The 12,354-nt window shown below is 42.6% G+C and overlaps 5 non-coding genes and 1 pseudogene across 5 annotated transcripts; all 6 read right to left on the bottom strand.

Annotated features, from left to right (window-relative positions):
- Positions 1–267: 267 nt before the first annotated feature.
- Positions 268–458, bottom strand: LOC141243045 (U2 spliceosomal RNA). The gene has a single exon (XR_012307369.1). It is a non-coding gene; the product is annotated as a U2 spliceosomal RNA (small nuclear RNA).
- Positions 459–1,567: 1,109 nt separating this feature from the next.
- LOC141243046 (U2 spliceosomal RNA) lies at positions 1,568–1,758 on the bottom strand. Its single transcript, XR_012307370.1, has one exon. It is a non-coding gene; the product is annotated as a U2 spliceosomal RNA (small nuclear RNA).
- Positions 1,759–2,867: 1,109 nt separating this feature from the next.
- Positions 2,868–3,058, bottom strand: LOC141243047 (U2 spliceosomal RNA). Its single transcript, XR_012307371.1, has one exon. It is a non-coding gene; the product is annotated as a U2 spliceosomal RNA (small nuclear RNA).
- Positions 3,059–4,167: 1,109 nt separating this feature from the next.
- LOC141243048 (U2 spliceosomal RNA) lies at positions 4,168–4,358 on the bottom strand. The gene has a single exon (XR_012307372.1). It is a non-coding gene; the product is annotated as a U2 spliceosomal RNA (small nuclear RNA).
- A 1,109-nt stretch (positions 4,359–5,467) lies between these two features.
- Positions 5,468–5,668, bottom strand: LOC141243091 (U2 spliceosomal RNA; annotated as a pseudogene).
- Positions 5,669–12,049: 6,381 nt separating this feature from the next.
- On the bottom strand, positions 12,050–12,240 carry LOC141243049 (U2 spliceosomal RNA). Its single transcript, XR_012307373.1, has one exon. It is a non-coding gene; the product is annotated as a U2 spliceosomal RNA (small nuclear RNA).
- Between the last annotated feature and the right edge of the window lie 114 nt (positions 12,241–12,354).

Here is a 12,354-nt window from a genome sequence, read left to right on the forward strand (position 1 = left end):
GCCTAATATGTCTGTTTATCCAAAAGGAAGTAAAGAGGGAGAGCTAGAAAGATAGCATTGCGTTACATTACATGGCAATGCAATGCACAGTTGCTGAAGTTGAACCAAAATGAGCTTGTCATCTGGCTTCTGCAACTTTGAACATGAAAAATCCAATGAGGAGAAGAAAAGCAAAGCCAAAGAGTCCATCCCAAAATCCGACAAACAAGCAAAATGAACAAAAAACATTGAATTCAATACTTTCTGATTTTAGAAACTGCATTAAAGAAGGGGTGCACCGGTCCTGGAGATACTGCAATACCAGGTCAATGCGTGGAGTGGACAGAGCAAGCTCTTTTTCCATCTCCCTGTTCTAAAAATCCATTTAATATATGGTCCCCAGATAGGGGACGTATCAGATATTAAACTGATAAGAACAGATACTACACTTGATCTTAGCCAAAAGGCCGAGAAGCGATAACCAGAATTGGTTTCGAACTACGGAGCCACCCAAGGATCCTGAAGAGTCCATTTGTGGAGATGAGCTCCTGGACTCCCGTTAAGAAGACATGTTGTCAACCTCTAGATCCCTTACATGCCTGCACTTTTCGGCTTGCTGCTGCTGCAATCCACGCGTTTTAGATCTGCATAACTCCACCTCTTTAAACACAGCACCCTCACCCCCTGCTGTTCCCACCCGCCTCAACACCGTTGGAAGGGAGGAGAACCAATTAAGGCGGGGGGTGGGGTGGAACGAGCAGCTGTCTACCCTTAGCAGGAGGGCTGCTGATTACTTACCTCTCCTGCTGCTGCTGGCTGTCCAGCAGCAGACTGAAGGTGGCTGCTGCTGTGCGCAGGTATATAAAGGCTCAGAGCCTATTATGACACGCGCAGCCAGCGTTCCATTGCCACATTCCATCTACTGCAGGCAGGATACCTGGCTGGCTGAATGTCGCTGAGAAGCTCACAGAGACCGCCATAAGCAACAGTTTAACAGAATGCCACAGACTAATCAACCAAACTTTTTGGGTTGGGTTCTCTTTTATAGTCTGCAGGCATTAATTGAAAGAAGTCAGTGTTCCAGCAGAGGGAGACAACGTTTCAGAAAAGGCATTGTAGCAAACCAAAAAAGAAATTTTAAGCGCAGCAGAGTAACCAGCGCACATACCTGTTAGCTCAGGTGAGTTTAAAAGGCTGCTGTTGATAACAAGGGCATTTGCTAAATAGATGGTGTGTGTGCAACAATATACTGAAAGGTCAATTATATTGTGCAGCTTATCTCACCACCTGTAGTTATTTAGGTGAAAGCTCCAAAATGCTTGCCTAATATGTCTGTTTATCCAAAAGGAAGTAAAGAGGGAGAGCTAGAAAGATAGCATTGCGTTACATTACATGGCAATGCAATGCACAGTTGCTGAAGTTGAACCAAAATGAGCTTGTCATCTGGCTTCTGCAACTTTGAACATGAAAAATCCAATGAGGAGAAGAAAAGCAAAGCCAAAGAGTCCATCCCAAAATCCGACAAACAAGCAAAATGAACAAAAAACATTGAATTCAATACTTTCTGATTTTAGAAACTGCATTAAAGAAGGGGTGCACCGGTCCTGGAGATACTGCAATACCAGGTCAATGCGTGGAGTGGACAGAGCAAGCTCTTTTTCCATCTCCCTGTTCTAAAAATCCATTTAATATATGGTCCCCAGATAGGGGACGTATCAGATATTAAACTGATAAGAACAGATACTACACTTGATCTTAGCCAAAAGGCCGAGAAGCGATAACCAGAATTGGTTTCGATCTACGGAGCCACCCAAGGATCCTGAAGAGTCCATTTGTGGAGATGAGCTCCTGGACTCCCGTTAAGAAGACATGTTGTCAACCTCTAGATCCCTTACATGCCTGCACTTTTCGGCTTGCTGCTGCTGCAATCCACGCGTTTTAGATCTGCATAACTCCACCTCTTTAAACACAGCACCCTCACCCCCTGCTGTTCCCACCCGCCTCAACACCGTTGGAAGGGAGGAGAACCAATTAAGGCGGGGGGTGGGGTGGAACGAGCAGCTGTCTACCCTTAGCAGGAGGGCTGCTGATTACTTACCTCTCCTGCTGCTGCTGGCTGTCCAGCAGCAGACTGAAGGTGGCTGCTGCTGTGCGCAGGTATATAAAGGCTCAGAGCCTATTATGACACGCGCAGCCAGCGTTCCATTGCCACATTCCATCTACTGCAGGCAGGATACCTGGCTGGCTGAATGTCGCTGAGAAGCTCACAGAGACCGCCATAAGCAACAGTTTAACAGAATGCCACAGACTAATCAACCAAACTTTTTGGGTTGGGTTCTCTTTTATAGTCTGCAGGCATTAATTGAAAGAAGTCAGTGTTCCAGCAGAGGGAGACAACGTTTCAGAAAAGGCATTGTAGCAAACCAAAAAAGAAATTTTAAGCGCAGCAGAGTAACCAGCGCACATACCTGTTAGCTCAGGTGAGTTTAAAAGGCTGCTGTTGATAACAAGGGCATTTGCTAAATAGATGGTGTGTGTGCAACAATATACTGAAAGGTCAATTATATTGTGCAGCTTATCTCACCACCTGTAGTTATTTAGGTGAAAGCTCCAAAATGCTTGCCTAATATGTCTGTTTATCCAAAAGGAAGTAAAGAGGGAGAGCTAGAAAGATAGCATTGCGTTACATTACATGGCAATGCAATGCACAGTTGCTGAAGTTGAACCAAAATGAGCTTGTCATCTGGCTTCTGCAACTTTGAACATGAAAAATCCAATGAGGAGAAGAAAAGCAAAGCCAAAGAGTCCATCCCAAAATCCGACAAACAAGCAAAATGAACAAAAAACATTGAATTCAATACTTTCTGATTTTAGAAACTGCATTAAAGAAGGGGTGCACCGGTCCTGGAGATACTGCAATACCAGGTCAATGCGTGGAGTGGACAGAGCAAGCTCTTTTTCCATCTCCCTGTTCTAAAAATCCATTTAATATATGGTCCCCAGATAGGGGACGTATCAGATATTAAACTGATAAGAACAGATACTACACTTGATCTTAGCCAAAAGGCCGAGAAGCGATAACCAGAATTGGTTTCGAACTACGGAGCCACCCAAGGATCCTGAAGAGTCCATTTGTGGAGATGAGCTCCTGGACTCCCGTTAAGAAGACATGTTGTCAACCTCTAGATCCCTTACATGCCTGCACTTTTCGGCTTGCTGCTGCTGCAATCCACGCGTTTTAGATCTGCATAACTCCACCTCTTTAAACACAGCACCCTCACCCCCTGCTGTTCCCACCCGCCTCAACACCGTTGGAAGGGAGGAGAACCAATTAAGGCGGGGGGTGGGGTGGAACGAGCAGCTGTCTACCCTTAGCAGGAGGGCTGCTGATTACTTACCTCTCCTGCTGCTGCTGGCTGTCCAGCAGCAGACTGAAGGTGGCTGCTGCTGTGCGCAGGTATATAAAGGCTCAGAGCCTATTATGACACGCGCAGCCAGCGTTCCATTGCCACATTCCATCTACTGCAGGCAGGATACCTGGCTGGCTGAATGTCGCTGAGAAGCTCACAGAGACCGCCATAAGCAACAGTTTAACAGAATGCCACAGACTAATCAACCAAACTTTTTGGGTTGGGTTCTCTTTTATAGTCTGCAGGCATTAATTGAAAGAAGTCAGTGTTCCAGCAGAGGGAGACAACGTTTCAGAAAAGGCATTGTAGCAAACCAAAAAAGAAATTTTAAGCGCAGCAGAGTAACCAGCGCACATACCTGTTAGCTCAGGTGAGTTTAAAAGGCTGCTGTTGATAACAAGGGCATTTGCTAAATAGATGGTGTGTGTGCAACAATATACTGAAAGGTCAATTATATTGTGCAGCTTATCTCACCACCTGTAGTTATTTAGGTGAAAGCTCCAAAATGCTTGCCTAATATGTCTGTTTATCCAAAAGGAAGTAAAGAGGGAGAGCTAGAAAGATAGCATTGCGTTACATTACATGGCAATGCAATGCACAGTTGCTGAAGTTGAACCAAAATGAGCTTGTCATCTGGCTTCTGCAACTTTGAACATGAAAAATCCAATGAGGAGAAGAAAAGCAAAGCCAAAGAGTCCATCCCAAAATCCGACAAACAAGCAAAATGAACAAAAAACATTGAATTCAATACTTTCTGATTTTAGAAACTGCATTAAAGAAGGGGTGCACCGGTCCTGGAGATACTGCAATACCAGGTCAATGCGTGGAGTGGACAGAGCAAGCTCTTTTTCCATCTCCCTGTTCTAAAAATCCATTTAATATATGGTCCCCAGATAGGGGACGTATCAGATATTAAACTGATAAGAACAGATACTACACTTGATCTTAGCCAAAAGGCCGAGAAGCGATAACCAGAATTGGTTTCGAACTACGGAGCCACCCAAGGATCCTGAAGAGTCCATTTGTGGAGATGAGCTCCTGGACTCCCGTTAAGAAGACATGTTGTCAACCTCTAGATCCCTTACATGCCTGCACTTTTCGGCTTGCTGCTGCTGAAATCCACGCGTTTTAGATCTGCATAACTCCACCTCTTTAAACACAGCACCCTCACCCCCTGCTGTTCCCACCCGCCTCAACACCGTTGGAAGGGAGGAGAACCAATTAAGGCGGGGGGTGGGGTGGAACGAGCAGCTGTCTACCCTTAGCAGGAGGGCTGCTGATTACTTACCTCTCCTGCTGCTGCTGGCTGTCCAGCAGCAGACTGAAGGTGGCTGCTGCTGTGCGCAGGTATATAAAGGCTCAGAGCCTATTATGACACGCGCAGCCAGCGTTCCATTGCCACATTCCATCTACTGCAGGCAGGATACCTGGCTGGCTGAATGTCGCTGAGAAGCTCACAGAGACCGCCATAAGCAACAGTTTAACAGAATGCCACAGACTAATCAACCAAACTTTTTGGGTTGGGTTCTCTTTTATAGTCTGCAGGCATTAATTGAAAGAAGTCAGTGTTCCAGCAGAGGGAGACAACGTTTCAGAAAAGGCATTGTAGCAAACCAAAAAAGAAATTTTAAGCGCAGCAGAGTAACCAGCGCACATACCTGTTAGCTCAGGTGAGTTTAAAAGGCTGCTGTTGATAACAAGGGCATTTGCTAAATAGATGGTGTGTGTGCAACAATATACTGAAAGGTCAATTATATTGTGCAGCTTATCTCACCACCTGTAGTTATTTAGGTGAAAGCTCCAAAATGCTTGCCTAATATGTCTGTTTATCCAAAAGGAAGTAAAGAGGGAGAGCTAGAAAGATAGCATTGCGTTACATTACATGGCAATGCAATGCACAGTTGCTGAAGTTGAACCAAAATGAGCTTGTCATCTGGCTTCTGCAACTTTGAACATGAAAAATCCAATGAGGAGAAGAAAAGCAAAGCCAAAGAGTCCATCCCAAAATCCGACAAACAAGCAAAATGAACAAAAAACATTGAATTCAATACTTTCTGATTTTAGAAACTGCATTAAAGAAGGGGTGCACCGGTCCTGGAGATACTGCAATACCAGGTCAATGCGTGGAGTGGACAGAGCAAGCTCTTTTTCCATCTCCCTGTTCTAAAAATCCATTTAATATATGGTCCCCAGATAGGGGACGTATCAGATATTAAACTGATAAGAACAGATTTTTTTTTTTTTAATTTGGCTATCCCCCACATGGGGATAAAAACCGTTTATTTAAAATTTAACAAATTACAGAAATAAAACCATTACATCCACATTACACTTTCGGGACTTCAAAGAAAAATAAAAATTCCATCACAGCAAATTTTACAAGACTTCAAATATTCCATAGGTTAAAAAGCCATTTGCCTGCCAACGTTACATTCTTTTTCCTGTCCAATAAATAGTATATGTACATTTCACTTTTACAAAAGGCTAAAACATCATCTACTGGTAACATTTCATGTTTAAAAACAGCAATATTTCTAGCATTCCAGAGCGCTATCTTGGCACAATTCACTATCTTCCACGCCATTATTTTTTGGACCATTGTTGGGCATTCCAGAAGACCATATAACACTGATGCAAAATTAAAGTCCTTGAGGTCCACCATTTTCTCCAGCAGGGGGATTAATCTTCTCCAGAACTCTTTAGCAAAAGCACAAGTCCATAAAAGATGCTTCACTGTCTCTTCTTCTTGACAACCTTCTCTTGGGCAGATGGCAGACCTCACAAAACCTCTTCTGTACTGGAATGCCCGGCAAGGAAGACAGTGGTGTGCGCAGCTCCAAGACATGTCTTTCTGTACATTAAAAAGATAAGGGGCGTTAATCATTTTCCATATGTGTACAGTTTTGTCATCATCATAACGTTCAATATCACACAACGTCACATCAGTACTAATTTGTTTGAGTAGTGTCTTGCTGTTACATAGATCCCCTGTCTGTTTCTTATTCAAATTAAAATCAAGAATAATTTTCTTTAAAATCTCATAATGTGCAGGTAGGTTAAAAGCATAAGGAAAGGATAAAACTGTTTCAAACCAACCAAACCTTCTCATGAGAAAACCAGTGTTAAAACGCATAAAATAGGAAAGGTAATTATCTTTAAAAAGGGTTTTAAAACAGAAACAGAAAAAATGTATTAAAAGAAACTTATCTAAAACAGGGAAATATTTCCCACCTTTAACCTTTGGCTTTGTCACAATTTCTCTTTTGAGTTTCTCCATTTTTGAGCCCCAAAAAAAGGTAAAACATACTTTTGTAATTCGTTTCAACAAATTTGTAGGAGGGGGGAACACCAAACTAAGATATAACAGGATAGGTAATATCACCATTTTTACAATCAGAACTTTACCTTCCATTGACAGCTTTCTCATATTCCACATGCAGATTTTCTGATTAATTTTCTGTGCTGCCGCATCCCAGCTATTAAAACCATTATTAGATTCATTAAAAGAAACACCTAAAATAGTAATGGAATCTGTAACTGCAATTGGTACATCATGTAAACTCATCCCCCCGACATTTAAAATATTACATTTAGTAAGATTAATTTTAAAACCGGAAACTGTACAAAAAGACTGAATTTGGCTTATCGTTTTTTGTATTGAAGGTACATCACATCCAAACACTGCTACATCATCCATATAGCTTACAACTTTAACTTGTAGACCGTTCCCTCCGGGTAAGGGTACTCCACATATTTGCTTATCCCGGCGTATTGTACATAAAAGGGGTTCTATAGCACATATAAAAAGCAGGGGGGACAAAGGGCAACCCTGCTTCACCCCTGATTTTAAAACTACCTCTTTTGTTTTAAAACCATTAACTAAAATCTTACTCGTACAATCATTATAAAAAGCTTTAAGAGACAATAAAAACCCACCCGGAATGCCCATTTTTTCTAAAACTTTAAAAAGATAAAAATGAGACACGCGGTCAAAAGCTTTCTCAAAATCCACCGCTAGGATTGACATCTTTGTCTTTCTGGTTTTTACATCTTCAATACAATCTTTCACCAGGTTTAAATTGTCCCAGATACTACGCCCAGGTACCCCGCATACCTGATTTGCATGAATTACTTTATGTATCACCTTTTTCAACCGATTTGCACAGATCTTAGCCATAATTTTGTAATCACTATTTAAAAGAGTTATCGGCCTCCAGTTTTTAAGATCCGTTTTGTCACCTTTTTTGTATAGTAGTGATACCTCACCTTTCTTCCATGAGTTGAGTAAAACCTTATTATTAAAAACTTCGGAAAACAAATTAAACAAATCATCTTTTAAAATATCATAAAAACTTATATAAAACTCTATGGGGATACCATCAGGGCCGGGCACTTTACCATTTTTAAAACTCTTCATGGTTTCTAAAATCTCTTCCTCACATAGAGGTTGGGATAAAAAACTTTGGGCATCAGCATCTAGGGTGGACTTGATCTCCCCCAGGAAAGTGTGTATTAAATCATGGTCTACAGTTTTTACATTAAAAAGATCATTAAAATAGACATTTACCTTATCCAATATAACGTTGATATTATTATCTCCATCTATGTTATCAATTATTGTTTTCGCCTGTTTGTTTTTCTTAAAAAAATACCTGGAACAAGTCTCATCCTCTTCTACGTGTTTTACCTTTGAACGAAAAATCAGTTCTTTTCCTTTTTGTTCCAACCACTTTGAAATTTCTCCTTTAAGACTCAATATATCATTACCTACATCCAAACCATTGTCTTTGAATTTGTACAATGTCTGTAACCTGATATTAAGAAAATTATAGATCTCAAACTTTTCTTTAGCTTTTTGTATGCTTTTCTTTATAAAGAAATCTTTAATGTTTATTTTCATTCTATCCCACCAGGAGCTAAAAGAAATATTGGGGTTTTTCCTTTTTCTACACTTTACATAAAACTCAATAAAATCCGATAAAATTTGTGGATCTTTTAAAAGGGACACATTCAATTTCCAAGATTTCTTACCACATTTCTTCTTTCCATTAATCCTCACTCTAAAAGATAAAACCTTGTGATCTGAGAGAATATTAGTTAAAACTTCACATTTCACTGGCAGTATTTTTTCTGAACCTAAAACAAAATCTATCCTGGAGCTACATGTAGAATTGCTCCAGGTGAAACCAGCGTCTATAGGGCTATCCTTGTTACATTCTTTATACACATCAGTTAATTTACAATCATTTATAATATTGCTTAACATTCCAGACGTTTTGTCATAATTTCTACTCACGGAACCGGAGCGTCGGCTTTCGCCTTTTAAAATACAATTAAAATCACCTGCCAGGATAAAAGGTTCAGAAATGTTAATAAATAAAGGTAAAATTTCCAGCATATCAGCCCTTTCATTTTTATCAGGTGACCCATAAAAATTTAAAAACTGCCATCTTGTCCCATCAATAAAAGCCTTAACTAAAAGAATACGACCCGGTAAAATATCTTGGATAAAATCAATAGACACATTTCCCTTAAAAAGTATAGCTACCCCGGCTGATCCGGTTGCATTTGATCCAGACCAGACCGATGGACCATGTTTCCACTCTTCCTTATATTTTTTGTAAGAAATCTTATGAGGGATATGACATTCTTGTAAAAAGAAAACAGAAGCTGTAAAACAGGTTAAAAAATGTAAAACAGTAGCTCTTCTGGTCTTGGATCCTATGCCTCTCACATTGAGGGAAACACCACTAATGTCAGCCATCATAACAAATGGTTAGGAAGAAACAAAAACTGGACTTTACCTATCCGATGGACGGATCAGACCACTTGGACTTTCACCAACGCCCTCTTCTGAATCCACCGTTATCAAAGAGTCTTCATCATCGGAGAAGGAACATTCACTTAAATTAAGACCCGACGCTACTGGGGTGTAGCTCGGAAGGATATTGAGAGAAAGGTTACACTGGGTCTCCATAGGCTGACCATTTAGGTCCTCGTCAGGTGGGTCTCCGAGAGGCTCCGCACTCCCCTGCTGACCCGCAGAGGGTCGTAACACAGGGGCAGGCTGCGCACATGGCGGAGCCTCAGAGTCCCCGGAGGCAGCCAGGTTCGGGGCCCCAGCTGGGGCAGCAGAGCCCCGGGACCTCGGGATTCCAGAGTCTACACCCCCGTGAGGGGATGTATCCATCTCCTCCCTATTAGCCACCTCCACGGAACCATTCTTTTTCTTATTATGAGACCTCACCAAATGCCACGTACCGCCCTCGCTCTCGTGAGACCCAGTGGGAATTTTGCGCTCGGTGTCAGCCTTTTGGCGCTCTTTTTTGGCCTTACCGACCGCCCCTTTATGATCTTTCTCAGCCTTCCTTTTAGCCTCCTTATGGTCTTTCAGCCAGCTCCTGGGCTCCTGTGAGTTTCCTGTCATTGACTCGGAGGGATTGTTACTAGTCGAAGCGCCCTTATCACCTCCCGAGGCTCCAGGTTGTTGTTCCTCCTCCTGAGGGGTGGTCTGATTGGCCCGTCCATTCCCGGATGTCTTGGACTTCTCCTTTTGTTTTTGTTCATCCTCTCTGAACCTGTGAGGGCAAGAAAAATAGAAATGACCAGGTGTCCGACAAAAAGAGCATTTTTTTTCATTTGGGCACTCCTTTGTGTCATGTTCAGTACTGGCACAATTTCTACAAGTGGCACCACAACTATCCTTAGAGTGCCCATAGAGACCACAATACCTACAGAAAAGTGGCATTCCTGAGAAAAAAAAATCCCCATTAGTTTGCCCTATTTTAAATCGAGCTGGAGGAAGTCTCACACCTCCAGGGAATTTAGGGTCTCTTTCACATTTTACTAAAAACTTCCATTTTGAGGTCCAGATGTTAAACTCATTCAACACTTTCCCAATCAATTTCACACTTTTAAAATAAACTGACAAAAAGGAAATAACCTCTGGTGCTGTTATGAAGGGTGAGAAGATTTTCACAACCACCATCTTTACCTCATCCAGGACGTGCTCGATGATCTGAATCCCTTTTAGACCAGGGCTATTTTCTACCGACTTAACTCTGGACAAAACATCTTTGAAAATACCTTCGCCAGTAAAGGTTACATCATAATCTCCACGTCGAGGATAATCCTGGATAGAAAGGATTTCGTTGGTTCTGACGTGGAGCAGTTTCTCAAGCACGTCCTGGACTACATATCCCAGATTCCGCATATCGGAACCACCAGCCGTAAAGCGGACCCTTATGGTGTTCTTAAGCCTTGCATATAGAGGCACGAGGTTGGGGTCAACCTCCATGGTATGGCGCAACAAAATGCAAATTGCAACCGCCTGCAATCTGCGCCTTCAGAGCTTTGAGATAAAGCACCTGAAGGCTGGGGGATCGCTGCCCGTTACCCTAGGACTAATCCCTCTCCCTAATAGCAGCAGGCAGGTGAAGCCCACCGAAGTGGACGATCCTGCCAGGCCAAGGAGAGGGGTACCTAAGTGCCCTTCAACTGAAACCTCCTGCTGTGAAGCACTTGGTCTCAGCCAAAAGGCCGAGAAGCGATAACCAGAATTGATTTCGAACTACGGAGCCACCCAAGGATCCTGAAGAGTCCATTTGTGGAGATGAGCTCCTGGACTCCCGTTAAGAAGACATGTTGTCAACCTCTAGATCCCTTACATGCCTGCACTTTTCGGCTTGCTGCTGCTGCAATCCACGCGTTTTAGATCTGCATAACTCCACCTCTTTAAACACAGCACCCTCACCCCCTGCTGTTCCCACCCGCCTCAACACCGTTGGAAGGGAGGAGAACCAATTAAGGCGGGGGGTGGGGTGGAACGAGCAGCTGTCTACCCTTAGCAGGAGGGCTGCTGATTACTTACCTCTCCTGCTGCTGCTGGCTGTCCAGCAGCAGACTGAAGGTGGCTGCTGCTGTGCGCAGGTATATAAAGGCTCAGAGCCTATTATGACACGCGCAGCCAGCGTTCCATTGCCACATTCCATCTACTGCAGGCAGGATACCTGGCTGGCTGAATGTCGCTGAGAAGCTCACAGAGACCGCCATAAGCAACAGTTTAACAGAATGCCACAGACTAATCAACCAAACTTTTTGGGTTGGGATCTCTTTTATAGTCTGCAGGCATTAATTGAAAGAAGTCAGTGTTCCAGCAGAGGGAGACAACGTTTCAGAAAAGGCATTGTAGCAAACCAAAAAAGAAATTTTAAGCGCAGCAGAGTAACCAGCGCACATACCTGTTAGCTCAGGTGAGTTTAAAAGGCTGCTGTTGATAACAAGGGCATTTGCTAAATAGATGGTGTGTGTGCAACAATATACTGAAAGGTCAATTATATTGTGCAGCTTATCTCACCACCTGTAGTTATTTAGGTGAAAGCTCCAAAATGCTTGCCTAATATGTCTGTTTATCCAAAAGGAAGTAAAGAGGGAGAGCTAGAAAGATAGCATTGCGTTACATTACATGGCAATGCAATGCACAGTTGCTGAAGTTGAACCAAAATGAGCTTGTCATCTGGCTTCTGCAACTTTGAACATGAAAACTCCAATGAGGAGAAGAAAAGCAAAGCCAAAGAGTCCATCCCAAAATCCGACAAACAAGCAAAATGAACAAAAAACATTGAATTCAATACTTTCTGATTTTAGAAACTGCATTAAAGAAGGGGTGCACCGGTCCTGGAGATACTGCAATACCAGGTCAATGCGTGGAGTGGACAGAGCAAGCTCTTTTTCCATCTCCCTGTTCTAAAAATCCATTTAATATATGGTCCCCAGATAGGGGACGTATCAGATATTAAACTGATAAGAACAGATACTACACTTGATCTTAGCCAAAAGGCCGAGAAGCGATAACCAGAATTGGTTTCGAACTACGGAGCCACCCAAGGATCCTGAAGAGTCCATTTGTGGAGATGAGCTCCTGGACTCCCGTTAAGAAGACATGTTGTCAACCTCTAGATCCCTT

The sequence above is a fragment of the Phyllobates terribilis genome, unplaced genomic scaffold, assembly GCF_046119375.1.
Source record: "Phyllobates terribilis strain yellow unplaced genomic scaffold, ASM4611937v1 Scaffold_1114__1_contigs__length_410381, whole genome shotgun sequence".
Lineage (NCBI taxonomy): Eukaryota > Metazoa > Chordata > Amphibia > Anura > Dendrobatidae > Phyllobates > Phyllobates terribilis.